This window comes from Macrobrachium nipponense, chromosome 17, assembly GCF_015104395.2.
Source record: "Macrobrachium nipponense isolate FS-2020 chromosome 17, ASM1510439v2, whole genome shotgun sequence".
Lineage (NCBI taxonomy): Eukaryota > Metazoa > Arthropoda > Malacostraca > Decapoda > Palaemonidae > Macrobrachium > Macrobrachium nipponense.
Window position 1 is genome coordinate 34781326 of NC_087210.1, and position 15621 is coordinate 34796946.

The window sequence follows — 15621 nt, forward strand, 5'->3', positions numbered from 1 at the left end:
CTAACCCTTGTTGAAGCAAATACTCAACTTCTTTCTTAAAAATATCTTGATTATAAGGTGATAAGTGATAAGCTCTTTGCTTGAATGGTTTTCCATCTTCTTGGACCTTGATCTCATGCTTGGTCAGATCAGTACACCTAGGTAGATCTGCAAAAATCTTTGGGAAACTTCTAAAAAGGTCACTTAACTCTTCACTTTAGTCAACACTCAGATGTTTCAGTTTATTCTCCAAATTTTCCAAAATTGAAGAATTATTCATTTTACTCGCAGCTCCCAATTTGTAGCCATCATTGTCTTCTGTAGACGAAGTTGTTTGGGTTATTGACAGTTTCAGTTTTAGTTTCTGATAAGTAAGGTTTCAAGAGGTTCACATGTATCTTCCTTTGTCGTTTTCTTCTTTTTGGTGTTTCAATCATATAAGTTCTATCGCTTAACTCTCAATTATCTTGTAAGGACCTTGAAATTTATTGGTGAGGGGAAATGTCTTAATGTGTAAGAACAATAACACTTCTTGACCAATGCTAAAACTTCTTAGCTTAGTCTTAGCATCATAACTCGTTTTTATTTACTCTTGACTTGCTTTCAAATTTTCTAAAGAGAATTTTCTAATCTCTTTCAACCTTTTCCTCAAGTTCTTCACATACTCTCCTTGGATTTCCTCTTGATTTTCTCCCCAATTTTTTGTCACTTCTCATGTCATTAGGTGATCAACCCATGCTTTCTTGATAAGCATTCCTAACTTCAAACAACATCCCATTCTCTTCCTGACTCAGAACAATACTTTGTCAGCATATTTTTCAATGTCTGGTGGAACCTTTCCAAGGCTTCTTGAGTTTCTGGATGATAAGCAGTTGATAACTGTTGTTTCACTCCTAACTAATTCATCAAATCCTGGAATAACTTGGATGTAAAATTTGTCTCTCTGTCACTTCGTACTATTTCCGGTATACCAAACTGAGAAAAACTCCACAGGTTTTTCAGCAACTATCATGGCAGATATGTTTCTAAAAAGGATCGCCTCTGGATATCTTGTCACAGGACACATTAATATTAACAAATGCTCATTTTCCTTCTTTGTCTTTGGCAGCGGTCCAACCATATCTATAATCAGTTTGCTAAAGGGTTTTCCTCTAACTTCTATAGGTTGTAGGGGGGCTTTCTGGATGGTTTCATTCAGTTTTCCAGCTATCTGGCAGGTATGATATACACAACAGAACCTAACATCTCTGTGAAGTCCAGGCCAGAAAATATATTTCATGATCTTCTCCACAGTCTTCCTGAGTCCCATATGTCCAGACTTGTGAGCTACTGCTACCACTTGCTTCCTCAATGGATATGGAACCGCAGGTCTATGCTTCCCCATCAGCAAACCTTCCTTTAGATAATATTAGGTAGGAGTTTGTTGCATCTCTTCTTGATCAACAACTCTGAAGAACAAATCAGCTAATGATGTACCCTTCTTCTGCAAGTCCATTAGCTTCTCTCTTGTCATTTGACCAACATCAAGGGTTAAACTCTCAGTATCTGCTAACTCATCTACTGTAATTTCACTACTATCTTCAGGAGCACTTTGACTACTCGAAGTCTCTTCAGGAACAACAGGCTCTTCTTCTTGGGAAATCTTATAGGGAAACACTTCCCTGGAACAAATCTTCTAAGTTCAAAGATCCTTCACTTGATCCTTCTTGAGTGTGTAAATCCTCAGTTTCTTCACTTACAGGCATAGTCTTCTTCATACTTCTGGTAGTTACACAACTAGGAAACAGGTAGGGGTTATTCTTCTCCAAATCTACTGTAGGACTAATCCTCAACGGTTTGTCTGTCACCACAGGACAAGGAATAAATGGCACATCAATTTCATTACCCAACAGAACATGTACACCTTCCACAGCCAGTGAGTCCTTTACAGCAAAACCAACATTCCCTGTCACCTATACCCTTCCAAATAACTGAATCGCTCGTGAGACTCTTCTCCAACTGAAGGTGAGCACCATGTACTGCCACACAATGGTTACTCCCTGTATCACGTAATATCTTGACTGGTACCTCCACACTCCCTTCTTGAGTTGACAGCATACCCTCATAGAGAGCTGGCTTTAAAGCCTCCACACCACTCAGCCACTCATTGCTTGAGTTTACATTTCCACTGGTTGCTAAACATTCGGCTTGGTTAGTGTCGGTCTTCTCTGGAGTCTGATTCTTTCCCACACTGCTCTTAGTAGTTTGTTTCACCTGGTCATCTTTCACTACTTGACCAAATAGCTTTGACAACTGTTGATTACGGTAACACTTCTGACTGAAGTGTCCTGCTCTTCCACACTTAAAAGAGACAACAATAGGTTTCTGTAACTGTCTTGAAAAATTGGATGAGGATTTCACATTAGCTTGCTGAGGTGTATTACCTCATCCAATTTTTCAAGACCATTACAGAAACCTATTGTTGTCTGCTTTAAGTGTGGAAGAGCAGGACACTTCAGTCAGAAGTGTTACCGGAATCAACAGTTGTCAAAGCTATTTGGTCAAGTAGTGAAAGGTGACCAGGTGAAACAAACTACTAAGAGCAGTGTGGAAAGAATCAGAATCCAGAGAAGACTGAAACTAAACAAGCTGAATAGAGAGAATATGGGATTACAGTCATAAATAACATTTAATATCACACAGTTTCAGACAATAAAAGTCTCTTAAGATGAAAGGAATAATTATTCAAATTGAAAGCAAAGACTAAGCGACATCACTTCCTATAGACGATGTATTCTTATATAGAATGTTCTAGAAAAATCTTACGAAAGATGATGCAATCATCAGGTGGTTTTACAAGTAAGACGAATGAACAATACTGGTTTGCTACCGATCTCACATGCATGGATTGACAAGTTTCCAAAACAAAATAGAGAACTCAAGCTCCTCTTATCTCAAGTGATGAGAGCAACTTCCTGCTTCGAGCAGATAATGCTAATTTCTCTCTCTGTTCACATTCTGTTATTCTTTACTTTTAAATTATATATTTCGTGAATTTTGAACACACATTATTACAACATATCAACTCTAAGCAAAAATAATACTGAATATGAAAACATTACAAACACTTTTACATTTCATAGTTATTGAGGTGAATATATATATATATATATATATATATATATATATATATATATATATATATATATATATATATATATATATATTATATATATATATATATATATATATATATATATATATTATCATATATATATATATATATATATATATATATATATACAAATATATATATATAGACTCTATTGGTCTCTTTTTACCATATACATATGTAATTGTAATAGCCATAATGCCCACTTAACTTCTCGAATTTTTCTCTCTTTTGTGGATATGCTTGTCACTACAAAGCCCTGAGATCAAAGCACAAGAAATATGAAGAAATTAGGATGTCTCGTAGTTGGAAATGAACCCGGTATACCAAAATCACGACGAGGCCATATTACAAAGCTGTGTGCATACACAATCGCACATACACACTGACACATGTGCATGCACACAAGATATATATATATATATCTATATATATATATAGATATATATATATATATATATATATATATATTATATGGTATATACGTATATATATATATATATCTATATAGTCTTAGTAATTGGGGGCGGCTACTTGGAAATCTTAGCTTGATGATGAATAATAGTGCCAAGACTAGGAAGAACATTCTTTAATATTACGAGCTTTCGAGGTTTAAAACCTCATCTTCAGGCTGAAAAAATGACAAGGATGAGAAATCACTATAAAAATTAGCTATCATATAGTTTCATAGTAGGTACACAAAGTGGGTCGTTAGCTATTTTATTTTTGAGTGTAGTTTGTTTACCTTTCATATTATTTTTATTTTTATCTCTGTTTTTGTATGATTTGCGCTTTGTTTTAGTTTTTTCGTAATTTTTAATTTTTAGTTGTATGTGATGTTCGTTTTATTTTATGTTTTTACTGAAGCTTTTAATCAGACAATAATTTTAATGTAATTTTTAGTGATTTCTCATCTTGTCATTTTTTCAGCCTGAAGATGAGGTTTTAAACCTCGAAAGCTCGTAATATAAAGAATGTTCTTCCTAGTCTTGGCACTATTATATCTATATATATATATATATATATATATATATATATATATATATATACATATGCTCAAAAACGCAATAGATGCACGTGACTCCATTACACAAGCGAATACCGCAGGAAAATGACAGACAGAAGATCAGTACCAAACCCTTTCCCGTGTTTATTCATGCATCGTGAATGAACACGGGAAAAACGCTTGGTTTTGATCTTCTGCTTGCCATTTTATTCTGGTATTCGCATATATATATATATATATATATATATATATATATATATATATATACGTATATATATGTATACAAATATTTTGTGTGTGTATTTTCGTCTTTATGATAAGCGACAGTGCATGCTTAAACTATATAAAAAATACAACACAGATTTGCTATGACTCAATTCCATTTCATTTTAGCGCCAAAAATGGTAAGTAATAGAATCATGGAAGTAAATGGTACGGAAATATCCTTTCTGCGTTACTGAACTGAAAGTCTGAAATTGCCAATCAACATTACTCATGTTGCAGTTCTATCTCATTCAGCTTATAATTTAAAGTATTATCCACGGGGGGGGGAGAGAGAGAGAGAGAGAGAGAGTACCTAACCAACCCAAGCACCATTTAATAGGAAGCATGGCGAAACTGTCACGTAGCTTTCAGAAGGTGTTAGTGGATGCCAAATCACGACGTGTTTTAGATCTCCGGTCTATCTGCGACAGGATGGGGAGGATATCAACAAAACTACGTAAACTTGCACTCATTAATCGTCGTATTTCTAATCTGCATTGGGTGGTACAGACGACGACGATTGTATGACTGGTAGGCTGTAAACTGAAATGCTACATCTGGTCATCTTACTCAAGTAATAAAACTACAATCTTCATTAAAAGAGGATAGCTTAGGAAAAGAGATTTTAATAGAATTTAAAATGATGCGAATGATTCCTAACAATATATGGTCTCTTAAAATCTATCTAAAGGGTGCTTGGATAATTGCCACTTGAATTTAGTTTTCTTATTTAAGATAAAGCACCGGTTATTACATATAAAAATAAATTAAAATATAACCTACGAATTTACCAGAGTTTGAAATATGGTAACACGCTAAGATCGTGTCATGGATCTTCTTGAAACCGTTGACAATGTGATCGGCTATGTGCTACTTCCTTAGATTTTATCAGCCTTCCAATCGCCACAATCAGACTGATCCTTTGCCAATGATTGTCTTTTTCGTGAAATTCATGGAAATGGTTAGACAAAGGTTTTCATAACTCAGATAACTCTCATAACCTACCGACAATCTGAGGTAGTGAGGCATGAAGAAAATGCTTCAGTAATAAATACAGCTTTGATAATATAATGACATACTTTTTACGTTAACCGTCAAGTCCAACGTCGTCAAAGGTACTGGCACTATTATAGTAAAACTAACCTTAAAACAGTTTAAGGCTAAGAGAGATCAAAATTATAACATGGTATATGTCTAAACGATAAGTCTTACTTTACAAATTCGAATTATAATGTATCTGTTTCAATCACCTAGCAACACAGAAGGTAAAAAAGAGAGAGAGAGAGAGAGAGAGAGAGATAATGCGCTTTTGGTTGACTAAATAAATAGCTTGAACTACTCGGGGAAAGAGATAGATGTATTTTCGAATTTTATGCGACATAAGATATACAAGATTTGTCACAGGAAATCATATTTCAGTGTTATTATTTTACTTTTATCATAAATGCTATGGAATGTTTAGCTACCTCGGAGGTTGATGTTAAGCGGCATCGTCCGTTTCATGGAAGTTAAGCTCAGCCTCTGGAGTCTTACCAAGATCTTATTTACCTTTCATGAATATAAAGTCAACATACCTATTTTACATTAAAGAGACGATTCAAAATGATTCCTTGGAAATGAACCTTTGTATCGACGTCATACTCAAACTACTTTAGAAATCCACTGTCGAATACCTAAGTAAACAAAATATAACGAATGAAAGATTATAGTTTTTGTTCCGTTTGCTTTCGATACACAAGTGTGAGACATAAGTGTCAGGCTGCTGGCAGAGGTGAATGTCTTCTGTACAGCCATTTCATCTTTAACGCTCTGAAAAGACGATCAAAGTGAAGACAATTCCTTTACCTGTAAACCGGTAAGCCAATCAATCAATTGCTCGGACAAACATGCCTAACGCAAGAGTGAATAAAGGGTTGAGCAAAAGAAATACTTGTTCATTAAAATATCTGTTATATACAAAGAACAAATGCTATTCCTCCATATCAGTCAGAGGAAACTAATCATCGAGAGTTACAGCAGTAGGCTGTTTAAGAAATAGTGCCTTCATAAACTCGGATCTGGAAGGTTCATCATGATTACATTAATAATAATAATAATAATAATAATAATAATAATAATAATAATAATAAATCATGCCAGGTATATTGAAATGTGAAATCTACACACACACAAACACACACACACACACACACACACACACACACACACACACATATATATATAGCTATATACTATATCTATATATATATATATATATATATGATATATATATATATACTATATATATATATATACATAAGGGTGTCGCATTGCAATTGTTTGGTTATTTTCTGCCCTGCGATGATATTCGCAAGTATCGGTTGGTATACATCACATCTTCGTCAAAGTATCATGACTGATGATATTTCTTCTAAGTCCCCATCAATCGTTGCTTCTTGTATGTAAGTTTGAAGACGGTAAAACACATAGAGAAATAACAAGTTATATTTAACAAGTTTTCATCACAATGATAACTACAGGAAGATTTGGATAGCTCTTCAAGCGGAGAGGTGTGATAGAAGTCTGATATACAATTCTGTTACGAGAACATTAGTCGAGCGATTCATTGTTCAATGTTACACAAACACACGAGTATACGGATCTAGGACTGTGACGTAGGCACAGGCTATCATGAGAACGACAACATGTATTTTGCCAATGGGGCATCGGTTGGCGTTACCTTTTTAAACTGATGATTTAGGTGTATACAAACTAAGATGTGATACAAAGCGTCGTCAGAGCAACGTCAAGTCAATGTCAGCTATTCACTAACTCTTGTTTACAAATGCTGCAAGATCCTACTGGAATACAGGAGTCATCACATTAACACAACATGTTGCTACACTTGGAATGTCTCAATACATTCTAATTTAAATGTAATCATTACATAATGCTTGGTCCGCTATATGAAATCAAACATTAGTTTATAGTTATGCAGAAAGTTTGACTTGTACTTGACTTGTAACAGTGTGATTTTTTTTTCAATTATAGATGCAAAGATGTGATAAACATATAACTTCCTTCAAAGTGTTTAAGAAAATGGTATACAACTGGTTATCTGTAAAAAGCTGATATAGAAAATACTTATAAGTAAAAAAAAATACATGGAGTACACAAATACAGATCCACGTATAAGGTATAAGACATATGCATATGATATAATAGTAAATAATAATGATCACATGTGATATATAATGATACAGTTATATACTGCCAGTCATGAGGATACATATACAACAGAAAATACCACCGTATTTTTGATAATTGCATGACATAAAGATTACATGGTAAAAATCATATAGTAATTGAAATTTATGGTACCAAAATGTAATAAGATACAAGGTAACAGATTGATTATAGGCTACCTGATTTGATTATTCAATAAATGATTAATACAAATAATTAATATAGGTGATTAATCTAGGTGATTAACCTAGGTGATTAATCTAGGTGCACTTTATATAGATTCCCAGTGCGTAGACGCACAAAAATAATGATTCATTGTTTAGCTTTAATATGCTGCAATTATGCATGCTCATAGATAAAATGGTTAAGGTAAATTACAATTAAGATACTCATTCTTTTCATATGGAATACATTGCCAAGGAGATTTCTACTACATATTTAGCTAGTGTCTCAAACAGCTTTTCATACAATTCACAGTTCCAGATAACCTCCTTGGGTCAAATGAAATGGCCAATTTCAAATGGCTTTAAATTCAAATGCCTTAAGGGCCATAGGATAATTGTCTGGGTGGGGTCCGACGTTCAGTTGATCAGCCATACTTGTTCTCCTCATCCTACTCCATACAAATACGTTCACGATGATTAAAATCACCACCAGAGCGAGAGTCGCCGCTGGTAAACAGTAGAAACGAATGTCTTCTCTAGAATAGTAAGCGTGGGAGGTATGGTCCATTGTAGTCAATTTCGACAGCTGCTGGGCTACCTTCTCATTAAAAGGCAAAGGTAATGCTGAGATACAGGTGTTGGTCCAGGAAAAGTTCGCGAAATAAGCCCGCTCTCTTATGATGGTGCTTATTCCCTAACATTGTAGGTGGGCGTTGCTCCACTGCAGCTGTCCGCAGCAACGAACAGTCTTGAAGTTGTAGACGATCCGTCTGGGCATACGATGTTAAACTCTTCGACTGCGAAGCGTAGCCAGGTTCCGTTATTCAGCCTGTAAGCGAACTTATTCTTGTCAAAAGGGTAAAGTAAATTCAGACAATGTTCAAGCGTGTGAGGAAGAGAGCCTTTAGGGACTAGACCTAACTCACATGAATTCGCTGATATATTATGGAATTCAAAAGAGTCAGCTGTACAAACTTTATTACCCATGGCATTAGAACAATGAGTGAACCGATCAAGGTCTCTGACGACCGTAAAAAGTTCCTTATTAGGGGAAATTAATACGTAGCCAGAAAAATTCGATATTACTGGTAGTGAGCTATTAGACATGTAAGTAGGAAACAGAGCTATTTTGTAAGATTTCCAGGCATCACAAGAATCGAAGGGAATATTAATCATGATTCTGTAATTCTCTACGCTTACCAAAATTAAGCTGTAATAAAATTCGATCTAGTGTGCCTCTAACAAAGGTTCATAGCCAAGTTTTTCATGCGCATTCTCTAGGGTTAATGTTAAATCTTTTATAGGCAAGAGATGCGGCGAAAGAACTCCCTTTGTAGCTAGTGTAATTGCTTCTACATAATCTTTGGATTTTTCAATAAAATGTAAAATTTTCCCATGGATATGATCTACTTTTGAATTGTAATATGCGAATGTTGCAAGTAAATATTGCATATCCATGATCTGATTTATATTACTAAATGCTCATTCACTAATGTCATAAGCTGATTTATTGACTCTAATTGTCTGTGAAGTTCAGAGAAAATTAATTCATTTTGATGTTGTAGAAATTCTATTCTCTTATTCTGTTCATTAATTTTAAGACAATTTGCAATTCCCAAACCTAAACTTGCAACAGACCCAAAAATATTGAGCACCGCGAATAAGAATGGGTTACGTCTTTCTAAGTATTGTGACCTATGGTCCACATAAGAGGTTCACGAGCTAAGCATTCCGCTTCAGCTGTCTTGTTTTGCAAATCATAGGACAACAACTCAGCTACAGACAAAGTCTGTGCAAGCGGATTCTCTGGGTTGAAAGGAAAATGACGCTTGTGCAATTAATCCAATGATTCAGTAAAACGCGATTGTTATGGCCTCTAAGAGAGAGGTCCGCTTCAGGTTCGATATGAAATAAATAAAAAAAAAATATTTCAACACCAACAGTTGAAACTGGGGATACGAATATAGAAAGAAACACTAACACAACAAAGGTTTATTTACAAGCTTACTAACATAGGTAAATGCAGAATGGTATCTCCTATTTACATAAAAAAAAAGAATCTTACACTGTATGAACTGGGGGAACAGTGAGGTAATTCAAATACTTGCTGCTTAGTTTAGCGACTCGATGCGATGGCTTCACAAAAGGAAAGCGGTGATTGCAGACGTCCTCTTGACTCCGTATTGCAGAAAATAGTCTACTTGAAAGTCAGGAACTCCCCAAAACCTCTAGCAGGACCTTTTCTTCTCTGAGGTCTGCTCAACGTCGAGATAACTCGGTCGTCCACTCCTGCAGATGACTAGACCAGTATCCAACCAACTCTCGAGCAACTTTTCTTCTGATCCTTCGTCGGTTCCTTTTCTCTCATCTATCTCGGATGATCTCTGCTGCTGCTGATCTCTCACTGATAATCTGATCTGTGGCTCTTACTGAGGATATCTCTCTGTGACTAACTGGTGATCTCTCTCTCACGATCTCTGCTTTCTCCTCTTCGTCCGTCGTATTTATACGGCACTCTAGGGGCGGAGCCTACGGCGAACGTCACAGGCTCCCGAGATTACTAGAACTTCTTAGAAGACTCTCGACGGAATATTGTATCATATTTCGCTGCGTTTCTCCCGCCACTTAGGCGTGTGTTGGGCTCCACAACCCGCCCGACGATTCCAGAACAACTGCTAAAACAGGCGCCTCCAACACGGGCACGAATGCCTCCTTATTGCAGAATTTCTTGAAGATGTGTATTCCTTTCCTTTATCTTCCTTTGCTATAAAGCAATTACCATCACAGCGATAAATCGCTTTTAAGGTTAATGACATCATCTTCTGGCAAGAAACTCACTCGCAAGTCAACTTCAAGAATTACGTTACTCGCTGTAATAAAAACATCCTCAGTTCTTTCAATGATAGAGCCTTGTGTAAATTGGATATTTTTTGTTTTAACACTCCGCCCACACGAGAAGAATGTCTGAAAAAAAAGTACCAATCTGAACAATATAAGTTTCATGTTGGAAACCTGCAAATAGTAAAATATATGTAATTACTCATGTTAAATTCGATATTTCTTATTCGAAACTAATAAAAAAAAATTTCATACAAATTTTATATATACTATTTACCCTGTAAGTTTCATATAGGTATACATATTTTCACTCCTAGCCTTTCTTTCTTCAACTTTTTTCATTGACTACGAATATGAGCCCGTGGAACAATCCGTATGTCAGTAGGTTTTGATATGTTTTGAACTTTTAGCCTATTTGCCGTTAATATTTCTTGAATACTGAACGGGCCTTCAAACTTAGGCGTTAGCTTATAGTTCAAACCTTTACGTACATATATTTGGATATAGATTTGATCACCTACTGCATATGGTTTTGTTTGTTTAGCGACTTTATCGTGATTCCTTTTCAATATATTTTGTGCCTCTTCTAAATTCTTACAAAGTATATTATATCGGCTTATACTTGCATCCATAATATCCCTTAGGGGATTTGATAAATTAATGGTTGGCTTGAGTATGTGGAAAGGTGTTCTAGCGGGCGTACCGTATAAGGCCTCATGCGGTGTCATTTTTATAGATACATGATATGAATGATTAAGAGTACTTAGAACCACGGGAACCGCTATATCCCATTTAGGATCCATACCCCCGAGTGTAACTCGTAGGACATTTAACACTTTCCTATTTACTCTCTCTACCAATCCGTTTGACTCTGGGTGATAAATCATGGCATTGATTTTCTTAATGCAAAGGAATTCACACAACGAGTTGAGGAAATGATTATTGAATTCTCCACCCGAGTCAGAGATTATCATGTGTGGAATTCCGTGTTTACAGATGTAGCACTCATAGAATTTTCTAGCGCATTTAATTGTGGTTTTTGTTTCTAGTGCTATTAATTCTGTATAACGTGTCAAGGCGTTTATTTCCTCTGTCAGACTCGTAAAACCCTGTTAATAAATCTAAGTGTACTCTTTCAAAGGGTTGATTTGGCATGGGATAGGCCCCTAAACTGACAGGTGTTTTAGTGTGTCCCTTGTTTTCATGACAAATGTGACAATTAGTTATGTGCTTTTTTTATATCTGTAAGCATTGTAGACCAGTAAAATAGTGATTTGGCTTTCTGTGACATAATTGAGAACCCTGGATGACCATGTAAGGGATTAGAATGCAACCAGTTTAGGATGATTGGTATAAGAGAGATTGGTACTACTACCTGGTCGTTAGTCACTTGCGGTGTGCTTCGGGTTTTCCTCATCACGGACCTACACAGAATATTACCTTTGATTACATAATTCTGCTGCACATACTTTAAATATTCTTTTGCTTTAGGATTTCTGTTCAAAGCATCTATTATTTTGCTTAACTGCTGATCTTTTCTTTGTTCAGTTTGTACCAGTTCAGCGCTCCAACCCGGGTCTTCAATGTGCACGATCTCTTGGGTTAGTGAATTTTCTAGTTCAAATACAGTTTTAACAATAGGCACGGATGTTTCTATATCTTCTAGTCCAGCTAATGGTTCCTTACAGTATGGCGTGGGATTGCAGGATAATGCGTCAGCTACGATATTCGCTTTCCCTGGTAGGTATCCTATCTTGGCTCCAAAGTTCTGAATGATCATATGCCACCGAGTTCTTTTGGGACTGTGATTGAAGCCTTTGAAAAATTTGGTAAGGGGCTGATGGTCAGTAAGGACCTTAACAGGATAGCTGTAGATTATGAACTTAAAATGTACTAGTGAGTCAACGATACCTGGCCCTTCCTTGTCTATTACTGCATATTTACTTTCAGAGGGCTTCAATTTACGTGAATAAAAAGCTATAGGAAAGAACTGCTTATCATATTGCTGAAGTAGTACCCCTCCTACTTCTTGGTCTGAGGCGTCTGTTGCAATAAAAAATTCCTTATTAAAATCAGGGAATTTTAAGATAGGCGAACTGCATAATTCCTCTTTCAAGGTATCGAACGCCTGTTGATGCTTTTCAGACCATATAAAATCTACGCCCTTCTTCGTAAGATATATTAAAGGAGCTGCTATGATTGAATAGTTGCGTATAAACCTACAATAGTAACCCGAACACCGTAGAAATTGTTGTATCCCCTTTACGTTAGTAGGTACCGGAAAGTTACGGATAGTCGACACCTCATCATGGACTACCTTAAGACCTTGACTAGACACCGTAAAACCTAAATAGAAGAGTTCGGTTTTAAAAAACTCACACTTTGATATTTTTATTCTTAGATTGTGTTGCCGTAGTCTCTGTAGCACTAGCTCTAGTTTATGCAAATATTCTTCTAAGGTATTAGAAAAGATTACAAGATCATCCATATAGGCATGAAGGGTATCCCCTAACAAGTCTCCAAACAATATATTAATCATTCTGGTGAATGTAATTGGGGTGCAACGTAAACCGAAAGGCATACGTAAAAATTCATAATGTCCCCTGGCTGTGCTGAAGGCGGTGTATGGTGTACTCTCACTAGCTAAGGGTATCTGGTGAAAGCCTTTAAGTAAGTCCAAGCTGGTGAAAAATTTATTCTGACCTAACAAAGATAAGATATCGTCGGTACATGGCACTGGAAAACGATCGGGAATCGTTTCCTCGTTTAAGCAACGGATATCTACGCAGATACGCCAAGTCCGATCTTTTTTAGGCACGACGATTAAGGGAAAATTGTAAGGGCTATTTGATTTCCTAATGACTCCTTTTTATAACATTTTTTCAACTTCGTCAATTATCTCATTTTGAAATTTCATTGGGAGTCCATACGAAGGTACGTATATAGCTTTATGTTTGTCCTTTAACAGTATTTGGTGTTCAATGACATCCGTTTTCCCCAGAGATCCCTCGCTAGTGGAGAAAACATCATAATATTCAGATAAAAGATAAAAAATTTCTGCTAGATCTCCTCTTTTTGAATGTCTTTATTGAGTGTGATTAATTTTAGCAACGGTAAGAATGCGATATTTATACACCTCCATATCCACGATATGTAGATTTTTATGGATTACTAGATTGGTATTCAAATGGTTACAGACTTCAATATTAACTTGTTGCTGTGAGTCAACAGTGTATAGTGCTTGTGTCGCAGAAAGTCCGTTTATTTTCAGAGTGTCGGGAAGGATTAAGATTTCAGATCCCGGCAAAGCCTTTTTTACACGCACCAAGATATTCGAGGGTGCATTTGTCTCGAGAATTTGCATGAAAGCTGATATTGCGGGTGTGCGAGAATTCTGTTGGGTGGCTTGAACAATATCTTCATTTATGAGACAATTGATTGGTTCCTCTATGTAAGTTATTGTTTGATTAACTGTCTCTTTTTTGTCCAAAACAGATTTTAATGTGTTAGAAGATTTATAGAATTTTCCTTTGATAAACACGCCATGTTTGGCAGGAGCTAAGATAATGTTTTGTATGCCCATAGATGGGTATCCTACAATTACAACTGGATACATATCAATGTTTTTTACAACTATAAAATTATCTGCAAGCCTGCGCTTACCCACCCTGTACTGAATCTGAATTACGCCTACAACACTTAACTCGTTGTTGCCAATTCCTGAAAGTCGTACTCCGGACTTCTCAATAGGGAAGTTCGAAAACAACAACCGGTGAGTCCGTAAATCCATGATATTACGTGGACTACCGGAAACAAAAAACAATGTAAATGGCTGATATTCTAAATTTACGGCATGTAAAGTAGGGCGTAATTCATCATTACTGATTATAGCGTGTATTGTATGAAAATCTACGGGAACCTGCTCTGATTTTTTTGATACAGTTGTGTGATTCATAGGAAAATTCTGGGATTCACATAATACTTCTAGGTGATTAAATTTATTTTTTAATTCAAAAGGTGTTGATATGAATGACCCAACATCACTCTCCCCCCTGCTGAAATCACCTAAGTGGAATTTGCTTTGCTTTGAACACTCGGAAAATTTGACTGACTTTGACTGTTTTGGCTAGACGGCCCAGGACCTGAGTTCCCTGAAGTCTGATTTGCTTGTTTCTGATTCTGAGCAGAGTTATTGTTTGCTTGTTTCTTTTTGTGGTAATGTGCATCCCTCTTCTTATTATCATTGGGAACGTTTTGTGTGTTTTTAACATTACTTTGTTGCTGATTACGTGAAAAACATCTAGCGTAAGAATGACTTGAGCTATTATGGATTGAACAATAACGCGTATGACAATCTGAAACCATGTGACCCGCTCTTTTACAATTAAAACAAGTTATCCCTGCTGCGTTATTATTAACTATATTTACTTGCTGTGGTTTACTTTCATTCTTTGCAAAAATTTGAATAAGTGAGGGATCCAGTTCTGCGCATTTAGACATATGTTTCTTAATTTGTTTATAAATGTTTAATTCCGTTCTAGCTGGCAATAGCACTTCATCAAAACCCCGTACCAAGGCTTCTGGTAACATAGCTGTTATGAATGTTAAGTGTGTTAGCCTAACAAAATCTTTTACAATCATGTTATTCCCTCCAACCCAAGTGGTATTGTTTAGAGTATTTAGATATTCATTCAACCGGTCTGCAATGAGTGCCGCCCCATCTACCATATTCAGTTGAGTCATAGAGACCAATTTAAGGATATTTCTCAAGGCTAGAACTATGTCCAAGGCTTCTTCACTGCCATATATGGATTGCAATTTAATTTTAAATTCATCCCAAGTATTAGTTTCTTGGAAAGAAAAGCCTCTTAGATAGGAACCTGCGTCCCCTTTTGCAAAATCATTGAAGCTTATAGCTTTCTGCAACTGTAGGGATGGCATTGTGATGCTTTTTGCTTTTAAGTGAGTATCCACTGAGGAAATCCATGACTCAA